The sequence below is a fragment of the Pelophylax lessonae genome (assembly GCF_965119305.1).
Source record: "Pelophylax lessonae genome assembly, chromosome: 4".
In the NCBI taxonomy this organism is placed as follows: Eukaryota; Metazoa; Chordata; class Amphibia; order Anura; family Ranidae; genus Pelophylax; species Pelophylax lessonae.
The window spans coordinates 253,056,274-253,074,864 of NC_138771.1; the positions used below are offsets into that span (position 1 = coordinate 253,056,274).

At 41.1% G+C, this 18,591-nt stretch overlaps 1 protein-coding gene across 1 annotated transcript in view; it reads right to left on the reverse strand.

Moving 5' to 3' along the window:
• NAV3 (neuron navigator 3) overlaps nucleotides 1-18,591 on the reverse strand; it is a 921,889-nt gene that overhangs the window by 644,490 nt on the left and 258,808 nt on the right. The gene's annotated exons all lie outside the window — the stretch shown is intronic.

Below are 18,591 nucleotides of genomic sequence, written 5' to 3' on the forward strand. Positions count from 1 at the left end.
GGGGATCTGGAAATCAGGGGAAAGGAACCTAAAAGGAAGTTTCCGTTATGAGACAAAGATAGCCAAAAAGAAAAAAAATATGATAGAAGATTTTCCCTCCCCCTATGCTTTGGCTTTACATATACTTTATACTATCATTTATTTTTTTGGGTGCTTTGGTGCACAAACGCTAGAAAGAAGAATGGGGGAGTTAAGATGACTCACTGCAATACAGGCAACCCACAGAAAATCTGATGTAAATAGTGCCCAGTATGGTTGTATCTGAGGTCTGTTTTCATTTTTTTGGTTTTTGTTTTTTTTTTAGAAGTAAACTTAAAATTTGGTATACATTATTAGTTATGACTGTAACTTTAAGGCCCCGTTCACATATAAGGCGTGTCCTGAGTTTTACCACACTGGATGAACACAGGCCACCACTAGCACTCACAGAGTATGGTTGGTTTCTATGTGTCCTGTTCACACTGCAACACAGCCTGGAGGTGCATTGAACATCAATAAAATTCAGTGCTGCATTTTATCACAGCGTACAGGAAGGGGCCGTTAGTCAGTGTACAGCAGCACAACCCACCACACTGAATAAAATGTTACTTTGTGCACTTTAACCGCTTCCATACAGAGCAGTTAGACACCCTTCCTGCCCAGACCAATTTTCAGCTTTCAGCACTCTCACACTTTGAATGACAATTGCTCAGTCATGCTACACTATAACCAAACAAAATTTTTATCATTTTTTTCACACAAATAGAGCTTTCTTTTGGTGGTATTTGATCACAACTGGGGTTTTTTTTTCGTGATATATGCAAAAAAAGAGCAAAAATTTTGAAAAAAAAACACTTTTTTTTAGTTTCAATTATGAAATTTTGCAAAAAATAAATTTTTCTTCATACATTTGGGCCAAAATGTATACTGCTACATGTCTCTGGTAAAATTAACCCAAATTAGTGTATATTATTTAGTCTGTGTGAAAGTTATTGAGTCTAGAAGCTATGGTACCAATTACTGAAAATTGATCACACCAGATGTACTGACTGCCTATCTCCTTTCTTGAGGCCCTGAAATGTCAGGACAGTACAAATACCGACCAAATGACCCCTTTTTGTAAAGTAGACAGTCCAAGGTATTTAGTAAGAGGCATGGTGAGTTTTTTGAAGTTGTAATTTTTTCCCACAATTCTTGGGAAAATGAAGAAAAAATTTTTTTTTTCTTTTTTTTCCCACAAAGTTGTCAATTTATAAGCTATTTCTAACACATAGCATGTACACAGCAAAAATTACACCCAAAAATACATTCTGCTACTCCTTCCGAGTATGGCGATACCACATGTGTGAGACTTTTACACAGCCTGGCCACAAAAAGAGACTCCACGTCCAAGAAGCACATTCAGGCGTTCTAGGAGCATAAATACACATAAAACTTTCTTACTACCTATCACACTTTTCAAGGCCCTAGAGCACCAATACAATGGAAAAGTCCACAAAATGACCCCATTTTGGAAAGCAAACACTCCAACGTATATTCTATGAGGCATTATGGGTCGTTTGAACATATCATTTTTTTCCACAGGTTTTTGGAAAATGTGGGAAAAAAATGAAAACTTTTTTTTTTTACACAAAGTTGTCAATTTATAGGATATTCCTAACACATAGCATGTACACAGCAAAAATGACACCCCAAAATACATTCTGCCACTCCTCCTGAGTATGGCAATACCACATGTGTGAGACTTTTTCACAGCCTAGCCATATAGAGGGGCCGAACATCCAAGGAGCATCATCATGCATCCTAGCCACTTGCCTAGGCCTATTTTTGACATTTGGTGTTTACAAGCTAAAATCAGTTGTTTTGCTAGAAAACTGCTTAGAACCCCCAAACATTATATATTTTTTTTAGCAGAGACCCTAGAGAATAAAATGGAGATTATTGCACTATTTTTTATCACACCGTATTTGCGTAGCGGTCTTCCAAACGCAATTTTTTTGGAAAAAATTCACTTTTTTTAATTAAAAAATAAGAAACCAGTAAAGTTAGCCCAATTTTTTTCCATAATGTGAAAGATAATGTTACGCCGAGTAAATAGATACCCAACATGTCATGTTTCAAAATTGCGCACGCTCACGGAATGGTGACAAACTTTGGTACTTAAAAATCCCCATAGGCGACAATTTAAAAATTTCTACAGGTTGCCATCTTTGAGTTACAGAGGAGGTCTAGGGCTCAAATTATTCCCCTTGCTCTAACGATCGCGGCGATACCTCACATGTGTGGTTTGAACACCGTTTACATATGTGGGCGGGGTTTCTGTATGCATTCGCTTCTGCGCGCGAGCTAACGGGGACAGGGCGCTTTAATTTTTTTTTTTTTTTTTTTTTTACTATTTATTTTATTTATTATTTTTTATTTTTACACCGTTTAAAAAAAAAAAAAAAATTGATCATTTTTATTTCTATTAAAAGAAATGTAAATATTCCTCGTAATAGAAATAGGCACGACAGGACCTCTTTTTTGTGAGATCTGGGGTCAAAAAGTCCTCAGATCTCACAAGTACACTAAAAGATAGAAAAAAAAAAAATAAATAATAATTATAATATAAAATGAAAAAAAAAAAAAAAAGGACCTTTAAACCGGTTGCTAGGCAACAACATTTTCCGTAGCTCCGGTCCTCCAAGACCATAGAGTCAAGTGAGGGCAAGCTTGCCCTCACTCGACATCCTGTCTGTGAGGATTCGGGACCGGATCGTTTTCCCCGCTGCCGGCGGGTCCGGTAAGCGGGGAAAGGGACCGGAACGCGTCGGGAGGGGGGGGGGCGCCTCTTCCGCCATCCCGGAAGGGTGATCCCACGGCGAATCCGCCGCTGGGACCACCCTTATCGGAAAGCCAACCGTCCACCGTTTAAAAAAATACCAGGGTTATGGCAGCTATCTGCTACCATAACACCGGTATTTAGGTTTAAACGGACGACGTATATAAACCTTTTTGGACTTGGACATGGTGGCTGTATGAAGGGTGACAGGTACTCGGGTACTTTGTTGGGCAGGTGACAGGTACTCGGGTACTCTGATGGGCAGGTGACAGGCAGGTGATAGGTACTGATGAGTAGTACTCACTGACTGATAGGTGATAGGTGATACTGTACTGATGGGTACTGATGATCAGTACTGATACGTGATAGGTACTGATGAGTACTGATGAGTAGTGATGGGTACTGATGAGCAGGCGGCAAGTACTTGGGTACTTCAGGCGTCAGGTACTCTGATGAGCAGGTGGAAGGTACTCGGGTACTCTGATGGGTAGGTGACAGGTACTCAGGTACTCTGATGACGGGTACTCCGTTGACAGGTACTCAAAGTACCCGAGTACCTGTCATCAGAGTACCCGAGTACCTGTCATCAGAGTACCCGAGTACCCGTCATCAGAGTACCCGAGTACCTGTCATCAGAGTACCCGAGTACCCGTCATCAGAGTACCCGAGTACCTGTCATCAGAGTACCCGAGTACCTGTCAGAGTACCCGAGTACCCGTCATCAGAGTACCCGAGTACCTGTCAGAGTACCCGAGTACCCGTCATCAGAGTACTCGAGTACCTGTCATCAGAGTACCCGAGTACCTGTCATCAGAGTACCCGAGTACCTGTCATCAGAGTACCCGAGTACCCGTCATCAGAGTACCCGAGTACCTGTCATCAGAGTACCCGAGTACCCGTCATCAGAGTACCCGAGTACCCGTCAGAGTACCCGAGTACCTGTCATCAGAGTATCCGTCATCAGAGTACCCGAGTACCTGTCATCAGAGTACCCGAATACCTGTCACCAGCCCATCAGAGTACCCGAGTACCTGTCATCTGAGTACCTGATGACAGGTACTCGGGTACTTTGATGGGCTAGTGACAGGTGCTCTTTATTGGGGGGGGGGGCAATCAGTGTGTTTGGGGTGCACTGTACTTGGTAACTAGCTGTTACCACACTCTCTTCCTCACACAGGATCAGTGTGTGAGGAGGAGAACACGGTGACAGCTAGTTACCGTGTTCTCTGTTGACATTTGTGACCGGCTGTGATTGGACACAGCCGGTCACGTGGTAAAGAGCCAATTTCATTGGCTCTTTACCTAGATCGGGGATCGACTCCGTCCGAGGGACGAGCCTCGTCCCCGATCGCTGCTCTGCGCGCCCCCGGGGGCGCGCATTGCAGAGAGAACGAGCGGCTCGTGCTGGAGCCGCTCATGTGATCGGCTGTGATTGACACAGCCGATCACGTGGTAAACAGCCAATTTCTATTGGCTGTTTACCTTGATCAGTGATGGGCTATGTCCGAGGGACGAGCCTCATCCCTGATCGCGCCGCTGCGCGCCGCCGGGGGCGCGCAGTAGCAGCTAGAACGGGCCGACGTCATATGACGGCGGCCCGGATCTAGACAACCACTTTGCCGACGTCATTTTACATGACTCGGTAAGGAAGTGGTTAAATAAGTTGAGACAAATTATTTGTAAAAAGAAGGTGTGTAATTACCACACTGTCCCCTACCCCTGGCTCACTGAAGTCGAAATAGAGAGCTGCCCATACACTAAACCACCACAGTTTAGTGTGTGGGAAGTGTGAACAGGTACTAACTCATTGGCCTTGCTCATATTGGCGCGGAAGCCTGTATATCAAGAACAAGACTTTTTTTAAACGTCTCTACGAAACAAAATGCTAAAAAAAACTGCCCCGGCAACTGCGTGAACAAGACTGTTCAAATAAAATGTTAGTTAAACTGAAACTCTACCAGTCACAATAAAAGCATACACAAATGCAAAAGTATAAAATGAAATACAATGAAGAGCTCAGCAAATTTATCAGCAACACATATTTGCTGTTCCTCATAAATCTTCTGTTTCTTAGATGATATATTTTGAGTTATTGAGGACACAATTTTAGCTTTGTAAACCACAAATTTGAAAACCCCTTAAGAGGTTTTTATAGTCTCACATTTCAAAACTGACATAAAAATCTATGGTAAAAACACCATGGTCTTTGCTTTAATACTGCTGAAAGATAGGTATAGAGATTTTTAACTTCAAAGCCACTAAGAACAAGTAAGCAGATAAGGACTTCTAACTTTTTTTGGCTTTCTTGATATGCATACTTGCCCTAGTAAACAGCTCAGAAAGTATTAAAGTCTATGGGTTGGTATTGCAGGCTGGCAACTAGCACTTTCAAAAAAATGATCAGAAATATATCTTATGCAAGGTTTACTTTAAAATAAAAAGAGAGGGGAGAGTGCCACTAAGTGCAGTATTACAATGGATTCATTTATTTCAAGCTGTTAAAAACACTTACAAGAGTGTGAAATTCATAGGCTCATCTGAAGCTGTGTGGTCTGGCTGTTCCACTGAATTCCAGGGTACTGTGTCACCCCAAACACCACTGGAGATGGAAGGCTGGCTCTCCTGTGTAGTGCTTCCGTGTTGGGCCAGCATGGGATGCAGAGGTGGAAGTGACACAGCCCCCAGGAACTCAGTGGAACAGCTAGACCACACATCTTCAGATGAGCCTATGAATTTCACACTCTTGTGTTTTTAACCACTTAAAATAAATTAATTCATTGTAATACTGCACTTAGTGATGCCCCCCCCCCCTCTTTTTCTTGTATATGTCACAGAGCATGAGCACTCTCGGAGGATGGCTGCCTGAATTATAGTGCACTCAGTCTGCATGGACAGCAGATCCACCTTATGCCCCATATAAACAGTCCAGGTGACTCTTTAGTCTTTAGCATTTGAAATTGTGGAGCGCCAGACTCCCATCCTGAAGGTTTACTATAAAGCCTATCTAAACCTAAGAACAAAATGCAATACATTGCAGCTTGCCAGATATTTTGGCTGCCTTGGTTTTCTTTTTTTTCTGGAGATCCTACCAGTAACACACATCATGTAGTAGGGTGACAATGGTCTCTTTCTGTACAGTATACATGGAAGTGTAGCATTTTCCTCCTAGGGCAGGGCTAAAAAAAAAAAAACACCCCCCTCTTCTCCATAACACAGGGGAAGGTGTATTGTAGTGTAAAGGGATAGATGGGAATAATGGAACTAAAAAGAGACCCACACAGGCACAGTAAGTTACTGAACAGATATAACAAAACACTTGATGATTAACAGACCAAAATGGAGCAAACAAAAAAAGTTAATTGTTAGGGTTTCCATACATTTTAAGTGAACAAAGGTATACAGGGTGTTTAGTTTGTTTGCAAATCCTGAGATCATTTAAGTACCAGTAGACAAATAAAACTTTAAAGCTGTCTTTCTCAACCACTTTATCCCAGAGAAACCTATAAAATAATTTTCAGGTCTCAGGGAACCCCTGCTAAATAAAATTATTTGGGGAAATTGAAAAAATGCCCATTACATTTATGATCAGTGGGAAGAATGCCCCCCTTAGAATGGTGATCAGAATGTTACCCTTACAAACAGCTGAAATGATCATTGGTATCAAGTAGCCAGCTCTGCCAAGTGGCGTGGGCCCTGGAACTATGCATATGCTATCAGATTGGAGGTCAGTCAGCCACATGCTCATGGAAACCCTTATAAACCTCTGGAGGAACCCTAGAGCTCCACAAATCCCTGGTTGTGGATGGCTGCTTTAAAGTATACAGTCAGGTCCATAAATATTGGGACATCAACACAATTCTAATCTTTTTGGCTCTATACACCACCACAATTGATTTGAAATGAAACAAACAAGATGTGCTTTAACTGCAGACTTTCTGCTTTAATTCGAGGGTATTTTCCTACAAATCATGTGAACGGTGTAGGAATTACAACAGTTTGTATATGTGCCTCCCACTTTTGGAGGGACTAAAAGTAATGGGACAGATTAACAATCATAAATCAAATTTTCACTTTTTAATACTTGGTTGCAAATCCTTTGCAGTCAATTACAGCCTGAAGTCTGGAACGCATAGACATCACCATACGCTGGGTTTCATCCTTGGTGATGCTCTGCCAGGCCTCTACTGCAACTGTCTTCAGTTCCTGCTTGTTCTTGGGGCATTTTCCCTTCAGTTTTGTCTTCAGCAAGTGAAATGCATGCTCAATCGGATTCAGGTCAGAAGATTGACTTGGCCATTGCAAGCATTCCACTCTTTCCCTTATAAAACTCTTTGGTTGCTTTTGCAGTATGCTTCGGGGCATTGTCCATCTGCACTGTGAAGCGCCGTCCAATGAGTTCAAAAGCATTTGGCTGAATATGAGCAGATAATATTGCCCTGAATTTGTCAGCAGTCACATCATCAATAAATAAAAGAGAACCAGTTTCATTGGCAGCCATACATGCCCATGCCATGACACTACCACGACCATGCTTCACTTATGCTTTGCATGAGCAGTTCCTGTCTTTCTCCATACTCTTCTCTTCCCATCATTTTGGTACAAGTTGATCTTGGTCTCGTCTGTCCATAGGATGTTGTTCCAGAACTACGAAGGCTTTTTTTTAGATGTTGTTTGGCAAACTCTAATCTGGCCTTCCGGTTTTTGAGGCTCACCAATGGTTTATATCTTGTGGTGAACCCTCTGTATTCATTCTGGTGAAGTCTTCTCTTAATTGTTGACTTTGACACACATATCTACCTTTTGATAACGTCACAGGAAGTGACGAAACGCCTCAAGGTCTTGGAACGCACGTCGGCACGCTACGCACTAACGTGGAACGCAAGCCGGAACACTCCGCTCGCCACTCTGCCAGGAAGTGCTAGGAAACGTTTTGCCTGTATTTTGGAGCCATTTCTTTGCTCCCATTATTTTAACTCTGCTTGGAAAATAAACTTTTTAATACGTAATTACACTATCTGGAGCCTTTTCTTTTTATAACCCCATATCCTGAGGATTGAGACCGGGTGAGGAGGGACCTGACCCGCATCCCACCAGGAGCACTCAAAAGGGGACCCCCTATTGGCCTAGAAGGCCTCCAAGTGCTGTAGGTCTTAGTGCTATACAACACATAAGACCCAATATTTCTGGTAAGTCATTCAATTTTACCACAAGCCACTGGAAAAAAGGAATCCACGTCACGAAAGTCACAAACTTTTCATAATTGAGCACGAAGCACTTTGCACCTGATCACCATTTGAAGCATATTTTGGAGAATCCCCTTGGGGTGGGACTTTTTAGGTCACTCAAAACAAAAATTTTTTGCAATTGAAAGAATATAATTGATATATAATTTTATTGATTACACAAAAATATAGAAAAATGACATACAGAAATATGTAATAGAAAATGTTAAAATTGGCAAAACTGGTGTAAATAAAACTCAGAGACCATCAGAGACCATTTACCTCAGAGACCATCAATTACGTACAGGCGGGCACCGGCTCTGAAGGACAAATTAGTACGTAGTGAACTAAAAAGTCAGTCCAACTTTGACCCATGCAAGTACAAAGGTACTTTTTCGTGTGGTGCATGCCATTATTGCAATTATATGCACATGATACAGGACCCTATCCTCCCCAACGGCCAAAAGTTCAAGGCCAAACATTTTGTAAATTGTAGAACCATCGGAATCGTATATCTTCTAATCTGCGAATGTAAATGCTTTTATGTTGGCAAGACCAAGTTAGAACTATGGAAACGAATGTACAAGCATATTAGAAGTATGCGAAAATGCGATCCCGAATTACCTCTGGGCCGCCATGTGTCCATTGTACATGGTGGAAAATTTCCTGGAATCAAATTCTTGGCCTTGGATCGGGTCCATCCCAGCTCCAGGGGAGGCGACTGGAATAAGCGCCTCCTCCAAATGGAGCTGAAATGGATCCACTCCCTAAAGGCTACGGAACCCCCAGGCCTCAGCGATATGGTGTCGTTCAGGCCTTTTTTGGAGGGCTTCGCATCTGGAGGCATTGAAAAATGAGCACACCATCCCCTCCTCAATATCTCCATGTGCAGTACAACACTTTAGGTAATTATTTGGATATACCCTACATCTATTTGATTATCTACAACCACATACCATCACACCCTCTTTTGATGTTGATTTGGATGTCTATGCATATAATGTTTTGTGATTAAACCTGTAAAAAAACATGGAACTGACACCACCCACAATTCTCTCTTTGATAGTTTTGCGACCATATGTGTCTTCTCTATATATTTGGGAATATTTCAATATATATCTTCAGCTGGTGTTTCACCAGCTGCCTATCTTTTGTCTGCAAGCAAATGCCGTTAGTGTCGATATTTATTTCATCATGATTTTCATAATAATTAAATAATTGATGGAACTATTATTACAATATTCTTTTTGACCCTAGAATGGCCAATCTGTTTATTACATTGCCACCTAATTCTTTTACTTCAGTATACAATATGTATGCACTTTGTTTATTTTTTTCTTTTTTCGATTTATGCGTTTATATGTGCACCCTGGGAGCCATCTGTCCAACCCAGCACGGGGTCCGGGACCTAACAATGGGTCCTGCGATTTCCGGCAGTTGGGACCTTGTCTGCTGACATCCCTCCGATGTCCTCCCTGCTTCCGGGACACGCCGCTACTTGCGTCATCACGCAGGAGCGGCGTTACATCCCGTGCAGGTGGGAGACGCCCGCCGACTACGCTTCCGCCCCCTCCGATGACGCACGTCCTGTGCGCGTCGGGGCGGGTTTGGGGGCGGGCTTGGCGAGCGTCGCTCGGGGAGCCCACAGCTGTCAGAGGGCTGAGACGCAATCAGAGTGATTGCTCTCACCTGACAGTGCCCCTATATAGACACCACTCCCGACGTGGATTACTCTGTACATCCATCGCTGGGAGGAAGGTTGCCAAGGGGTATTTTGTTATAAGGTCAGTACTTACTACCATTATTGTGGATCTGCAACTTTGAAGGCCTTGTTCTCCTTTAAAAACTTTTAATATACACATATACTTGGTTCATGTCCTTGGAACAATATCTATTTAGTGTTTTACCTCTGCTCTACATTTGTTAAGTAGAGGATCCAATTTTCAGTGATCATTGGCCCCATGTTCAGAGCAGTCAGCGCTCATGCTTGGCCCCATATATACATATATATATTTACGTGGACATGACCCTCTTGAACAAGCTATCCACATATACATAGTCTTCCTATCCAAAGAAAGAATCCATGCATAACATTTCTTGATTCGTTTGGGCCCATATCCCCCTAGGGTCCATGTGTTTGCTCTGTTACATTATTGCATTGGTTGCATGACATGCTCACAGAGCAACCTGCTTCTTTCTAGATATATCTACTTATTAGACTTATTTATTTACCTTTTACAGCACTCTGTTGATTGGCCTCCGCCCATCTGTTCAGGCTACTTTGGACTCCAGTTGAGACACTGGCCCCCAGTCTGCACATCTCTCATTATCGCATGCTTATTGACACTACCTGGTTTGCTGCTTGCACTAAACCTCCTCCCTATAGACAAAACAACTACGAGCTTTTGTGGGTGTCGTCAAAATTCCATGTTTTTACTTTATGGCGAAACAATTCTGGTGTCCATATGTTCTTCAACCATGTAAGTTTATTTATATTTGTATTTAAATGTTTTTTGCTACATTAAGTACATGTATATACTCCAAGCGCATTATACCTATATTTTGTTACCGTATTCTGTCACATTGATAACTGTCTGTTATGATATTTTTCTAATACTTACAGAAAAAACTATTTCCACTAAAGTCCCTGAAGAAGAGGTTTTTATCTTGAAACGTCGGATCTTACATGGAATAGTTGGTTGAGTGTATATGTACATTTTTTATTTACACCAGTTTTGCCAATTTTAACATTTTCTATTACATATTTCTGTATGTCATTTTTCTATATTTTTGTGTAATCAATAAAATTATATATCAATTATATTCTTTCAATTGCAAAAAATTTTTGTTTTGAGTGACCTAAAAAGTCCCACCCCAAGGGGATTCTCCAAAATATGCTTCTCATACTGGGATGTGGCACTCATATTTAGGAACACAGCGGGAACACACCCACAAACTGATCACCATTTGAAAAGACTTTATTTATTTATATTATTTATAATTTATTTGTGGGACTATACTAACAATTTTTATGTGCCTTAATTGCTTTGAATTTCACTTAATATTGCACTGAATATTGCCATTATTCGTTTATACATCAATTTATAATTTTAATAATAATTTATAGTCATTTTGATTAGTTTGGGGCAAGCGCTGTATATAGCCTAGGCTATTTTTCCTTTGACACACATATGCCTACCTCCTGGAGAGTTTTCTTGATCTGGCCAACTGTTGTGAAGGGTGTTTTCTTCACCAGGGAAAGAATTCTTCGGTCCTCCACCACAGTTGTTTTCCGTGGTCTTCAGGGTCTTTTGGAGTTGCTGAGCTCACCGGTGCATTCTTTCTTTTTAAGGCTGTTCCAAACAGTTGATCTGTTGAGTTTGTTTTGTTTTTTCCGCCTAATGATGGCTTGCTTCTCTGATAGTGACAGCTCTTTGGATCTCATATTGAGAGTTTACAGCAACAGACTCCAAATGCAAATAGCACACTTGAAATTAACTCTGGATCTTTTATCTGCTCCTTATAAATGGGATAATGAGGGAATAACACACACCTGGCCATGGAACAGCTGAGCAGCCAACTGTCACATTACTTTTGGTCCCTTAAAAAGTGGTAGGCACATATACAAACTGTTGTAATTCGTACACCTTTCACCTGATTTGGATGTAAATACCATCAAATTAAAGCTGAAAGTCTGCAGTTAAAGCACATCTTGTTTGTTTCATTTCAGATCCATTGTGGTCGTGTATAGAGCCAAAAATATTAGAATTGTATCAATGTCCCAATATTTATGGACCTGACTGTAGGTAACTCCAATGTGCTGAAGAGCATCCCTAGAATGGTTTTCTTGACCTGCACTGTGTTTTCCCATTCCCTGTTTTAAAATTCTGTTTACAGAATTCTAGCACAGTTAGCTACCCTCTGCTGTAGTTTTTAACTCTTCTTCTGATTTTTACTTGTTTTCTCATTTTGGAATGTCTTATGTCTATTTGACTTTCATAATATAGTCTCCAGCTGTAGGAAACCAGAAACCATTCTGATGATTAGCAGACATTGGCTGACCTTGATACAGGGACAAATCAAACATGATACAATTGATTGAAATGTTGATTATAATGTGGCAGTAAAAGATCAATGCATCTGAGCCAAGTGCTGTTGGATACTGCTCAGAGCTGAGATGGGACATGCCAGTGTCAATCTGTTTTATGATGAGAATTCTCTACAGTTGTCGACCTTACCATGGATTCCCCAAGCTCTAACACAATGACAAGTTAGGCAGACTTTGCTTAACGTATTTATTATAGCGGTTTAAAGAAGTGCATCACATTAGTTGTCCCAAGGGCTGGATGTAGCATTGCTGTCACTGCTCTGCATTATATGATAATATTCAGGCCTAATGATTGTCTGTTTAGGTCCAAGCACTACTTCATGAGAAGGGGTCGCAAGCTCCCCCATACCTAGATAGACTGGGCATTTCATAGTCGCTACGACAAAGAAAGAAACAGCATGGGAGCACTTCAAAGGTGAGTATACATTAAGTGGGTTGGGCTTCAAGGAGACTCAACTGCTGCATTCGAAAATGGTAAAATGACAGACTCTTTAGGATAAGCAAGTGAATAATTAATTGTATTTTCTTAAAATGATTTTGGTATCTTGTCATTTTTAATTTGTTCAAGAATGATCTACTGACATGCTGATATTCGATGAGGCATTACATTACTCTATCATTCCACTTTTCCTTTCAAATCCAGCAGTTGTTACATTAGTAATAGTCTGTGCTACTGAAACTGTTGAGACAGATTCATTACACATGCAAGCTGAAACCTCAGTTTCTCTCCTGTAATGAAAGGCACAGCCTAATGATAACACTTGGCTTCCCTGCCAAACATCCAGGCTGGTATGTGAACACTAGCTGTGCTCTGGTTTCAATGAGAAGCATGAGTACACACAAATGTCAATGATAAATCTTAGCTTTTATTTGTTAATAACAATAGTATGTATTTATAGGTTTTATGGTATGTCAGTGTGGTCAGTACTATTGTGTTTTAGTGTTTTGTTAAACATTAATACGTTAGGAAACTGAGAGTTTTTGCTGATCACACACATGCACACAAAAACTTAATGGTTTTATTTATTTATTTTTAATTTTTATTAACAGAAGGTGACACAGGGGGTGCAGCCCTACAGGGTAACTACTACATCTCAATTAGAACTGAGGATCTTTAGATATTATTCTTATGCTTAAAAGGGGTCTTCCAAAAGGCTCCTGCTATGTGCACAGATGATGTGTGTAGCGCTAGCAGTGGCTCCTTTAAGGCGATCAGCAGAATATGACCCCCAGCCACGCAGAATATTTTTCTTCTCTGCCAGAGGCAGAGCACAGAAAGACAGAGAAGAACAAAGAAGATTTTCATTGGCTGGTGCCAGAGCCTTGGAGTGCCTGCTAACAGCAATGGGGCCAAGGAGGATTACTATTTACCTTGGCAGCTGCCCTGAAAAAGTTCAGGCCCATTCACTGCTCAAACCGAGCTTCAGTGAGTCCTGGGAAAGGACTCAGTGTTGGCAAACAGATGGGTATTGAAGGGGCAGTGAACATGGAGGGCATGCAAAGTTGTAGGGGAGGTTGCAGGTGTGGGACACAATGCTGCTGAAGCCCAAAAGTAGAAGACTCAGGGGCACTATTGTGAGCTGGGAGCTGTGTTGTACAGGCTGTAACTGGGAAAAACTCTGATGCTGAGAGCTGTGGCAGTGGCAGTGGCAGTGACTCCGGGAAAGAGACCACGCGCTGTTCTAGTTTCCTGCAGTTCCAATGTTCCAGTTGGTTCAGAGTGTTCCAATTGATCAAGAGTGTAAATGTTGTTCCAGCTATTCCAGAGTGTTCCAGTGTTCCTGTTTCTGTATGATGTCAAAAGAATGCTACAGTCTTCCTTTCTCGCTGTCTGAAATTGGGAACCTACATCATTAGTGGTAGGAGGCCTCTTGACCACCATCTTGTTACAGTTCAATTGAGCAATTCACCAATCAGTGCTTCATTGCTGGCAGGACTGTAAAGTGATGTATCTAGTTCCACTGGCCAGTGGAATAGGAGTAGACAGGGCCCTTGTTCAGGGATAAACCACTAGTTCAACTGTGCTGTCATATCGAATTGTGCTGGTATCTTTTAAAGTCTCTGTTGTTACATTTTATTTGGTAAATCTATCTTCCTCACAGGGCTTTAGACTCTTTAATAAAACCTGTTTAAAAATTTCCAGGTGTGTGGATGTCACTTAGGTCCAGATAAGGGCAGGTCATCATGGCTACAGGGTAGGAAGGACCAAAAAAATCCACGGCTCTTCCAGGGGTAATGCTACATGTGCAAAGAAAGATGTTTGAAGGCTTCTAAAAGCTTTCTTGCAACAATGTGATAATGTCATCATGATACATTCACAATTCTATTCTCTTTTATCCAAACTGGAACTTTATAAGATACTCCTCTGAACTATGGCTTGTATCATTGAATCATTGGCAGATGAAACGAAGACCCACTAGGGATTATTGTCAAAACAGGACACTGGTTGTATTTTATCAAAGCAGTCCTTTTTATTAGCGGCTTTATCATCTCTATATATATATATATATATATATATATATATATATATATATATATATAAGATAATGGTTCAGTGCTTTGGAAAATACAGTTTCTTGTTCAATTGCTGGCTGGAAACCCTCCCACAGTGTTTACTAGTATGTTACTTTACTAGCCTTGGCGCTTAGGCAGAGAAGTGTCTTTTCCACCTAAATTTTTATAGTTTATTAGCATAAATAAATAATATTTTATGAAATAGTTTTACTGAAAGATAACAGCCTAATTCATAAATATCTCCCTAGTGGTTAGCACTTACGCCTAGCAGCAAAAGCGTCACTGGTTCAAATCCCAATCATGACACTACCCGCCTAGAGTTTGCATGTTCTCCCTGTTCTTGCATGGGTTTCCTCCAGATACTCCCACACTCCAAAGACATGCTGGTAGGTTAAATGGATTCTGTCCAAATTGGCTCTACTATGTGTATGTATATGAGTTAGGGTCCTTATATTGTAAGCTCCTTGAGGGTGGGGACTGATGGAAATGTACAAAGTATGTGTAAAGCACTGTGTAAATTGACTGCGCTATATAAGTGTCTGAAATAATAATAATAACTGAAAGGCTGCCACAAGCAAAATTATGAATCTGTAGCAGATGCTCACATTGGGACATTTGTCATCTGTAGCTTTGGTTTAACAATATCTAGTGATCCTGCCATGAATGTATTTTTTAACTTATGGAGTGACAACTGTCTGCCATTTTTCACCATGTGCTGTCACCCTTACCATTGAAACCCCTGGTGGTGACTTAAAACAACTATGCCAGCACCCATTGTCACCAATGCAGACCAATGATGTGCAGACATTGCTCGAGTGTGTAGACAGGAAGAGGCCAAAGAGGCAGAAGGAGATCAGTAACAAAGAGATGCAAGAAAAAAGGATAAAAAGGTGAAACTAAAAAAATATGTTTATGATGGAGACATGTACAGCATTAAAAGCAAATGTATCTAGTTTAAAGAGGAGGGGTTAGAACAACTGTCAGATTTATTGCTCTCTGTGTGTTTTTGTCCTGGTGACACTCACATGATCAGGACAGGAAGTTAGGGGAATCTCCCCAATGAGGACAGAGTTAACAAAAAAAGTGGGCTTTAATGTCTTCAATGGAAGGTTTAGCCTATCAGATAAAGCAACAGAAATTCAAGAACAACAAATGTGGATAGATAATTACAAAAAAAAAAATAAACTGAGAAATGTTCCCACTGACACTATAGGGAACTGGCAGTGTCTGTTCTGATTGTAAAAGTAGTCACATTTAAATGAGAAAATCATGTAATCTTATCTAATCAAGCATTGGCTAAATTAAGTTGCTAACACACAGTTGTACAGTATATTGGTATTTTCTTGCCATGTCTGTACCAGCATTAGTCACTGCAGAATCAAGACATCCACTCCCCAACCAGCCTGCTGTTTACAAGGTACTATTCTCACATCAGCAAAAAAGAAGAAAAATTCCGCACTATGGATAATCTAAGTATGTGAATATGAGTGATTACTGAAATATTGAAAAAAGTACAAACGTGATACTTATAATAAACAACAGATGAGCTGCAGCCCCCAAAAGACACTACTAATTAGTGTCTGTATAAGAGTAATTTGTAAAAATGGGTATGGTGCTGCTCCACTTAAATAAAGTGCTAATTGTGCAATACTCTCCAAAACGTGCTGCTCAAATAATTATATAAATTAGTAGAATTGATCACATACAATGCTGTGCAAAAATTAAATGCTGTGCAAAAACTAAATACTGTGCAAAAACATAGTGCAGTATCTGCAAAAAAGTGCAAGTGCTAGTAACATACAAGATGCCAATATAATATCAGTGTAATAATGTCCTCTTAAGATACATGCACTTCTATTTAAAAAATCTTCACATGGAATTGCTGGTTCTTGTTGTGCCACCAATGAATCCGTGTATCGGTGCTAACCCAACACAATATAGAGTCCAAACATGCAGTGACCCTGATTCCTCCAGTGACCCCCAAAAAAATATTATCCACTTACATAAACACAGTGTCTGGAGAGACCGTGTGACAGATGACATCATAGTGATGAAACGTGTAGGGCAGGGCTTAGCCTAATTTCTACACTTCCCGTATGGGTCCATGGAATGCAGAGTGTCCTGGACTTCCTGCTTGGCTTGGACCATATGAGCGTTGTACACTGTGTTTATGTAAGTGGATAATATATTTTTTAATAAAGTATACTACAGTTTTACACTATGGGGAATATAATTTTGTGTTTCATTGAGCCATAAAGAGGATACGATCACACTGAGACTGCGAGGGGGAGCTCAAGGGAGGACCATGAAGGGAAAAGAAAATCAGCTTTTTCCAGTTAAAGGCGATACGCCTCTGTTGCAAGGGGGTAGCTGTCTGGTGAGTGCACTCCTGGTGGGGGTCACTAGAGGAATCAGAGTCACTGCATGTTTGGACCCTTTATTTTGCTGGTTTAGCACTGATACACAGATTCATTGGTGGCACTACAAGGACCAGCGATTCCATGTGAAGTTTTTTTAAATAGAAGTTCATGTATCTTTGGTGGACATTATTACACTGATATGTTTTTGCACAGTATTAAATTTTTGCACAGCATTGTATGTGATCAATTCTACTCATTTTAGAAATTACTCCTATTGTCACACCAGAGCTAGCAACCCCAATAGATTTAGTCCAAAAACAATGCATGGGGTGCCCAGGGAAGTGCTCAAGGAACACGCCAAATGAGTTGCTGAGAGCCTGTGTAGAAGACCCAGCTGGGTGCTGTGTTACTGGGATCCTGCAGCAAACACTGCTGCTATTGCTGGAAGCTGCATTGCTGGGAATCTACAGTTTATGTACAGGGCCATGGGTCTGAAGGATTGTCTAATGCTGCCACCATGCTGCATGCTAAGGAACCCCCCTAAAACCACATGTGCAGGATTGTGCTTCTATTGCTCTGTATGTTTGCTACCGTGTCTAGTTCCAGAGTGTTCCAGCTGATCCAAAACTGCAGTGAGCATCTGTAACTGGAGGCCACTGACAAGATGGAATAATCTTCAGGGGACAGAAGTACTAAGCAGGGCTGAGGATTTTGTCATGGTGTGACACTTCTCATTGGGCCTCCTATAGACTACTTCAGGACCTGCTAATGATGAGAGGCCCCCTGGCCACCTGGTTTATCTAGACCCTCTTGGTAATTAGCTGTCCACTTTGGGACATCCGGTATTTGAAATTCAAATCTTTCTCCAATTTTGAGTGCATTAATGGAACACGCTAAGGGCCCTAACACCAGGAGGACTTTGTCTAGTATAACCCTAGCCAGTAGTGTAGGTAGGGCTTGGGATTGTTAGGCATGCCTTAAAGTAGTAGTTCAGGCTATTACTAACTAAAATTAAACTCCTATTCCCACTCCCTGTAAAAGGTAGATGCTTAAACATACCTATTCACAGAGTGCTCCAGTTTGGTTTCATGATTTCCCAAGTGGCTTGTTCAGAGGAGAGGAGAGATCACCGATAATGGCTGCAATGCCTGTGCAGTAATGTCATCCAAAGGCTTACTATGGGGCATCTGTTTTTGGCTATCCCTCCTCTCCATTGAAGCCACTGCTCAGAGGGGATTATTTGACCGGAACGGGTAAGTATAAGCATCTCCCTTTTACATGGTAGTTAGAAATGGATTTTGAAGGGGTTTGGGGGCAGGCTTAAGCTTTGTTGGAAATAGCCTGGACTACTACTTTTAGTGTCCCAAATTTTGCCGATTGTTCTATATTGTGCTGATTGTTTAAGCAGTTGGTTCTAATCCCCCTTTTACTTACAGGGCTTTTGCCTTTAATAAAAGCCACTGAAAAATGTCCAGGTGTGTTGTGTGGTCCTTGCTGTCTCCATGACAAACACATCCTCCATCTCTTAAATGAGTATCACAGGGAGAGGAAATGAGAAGAAATCTCCCAAATGAGTCAACGACAAAA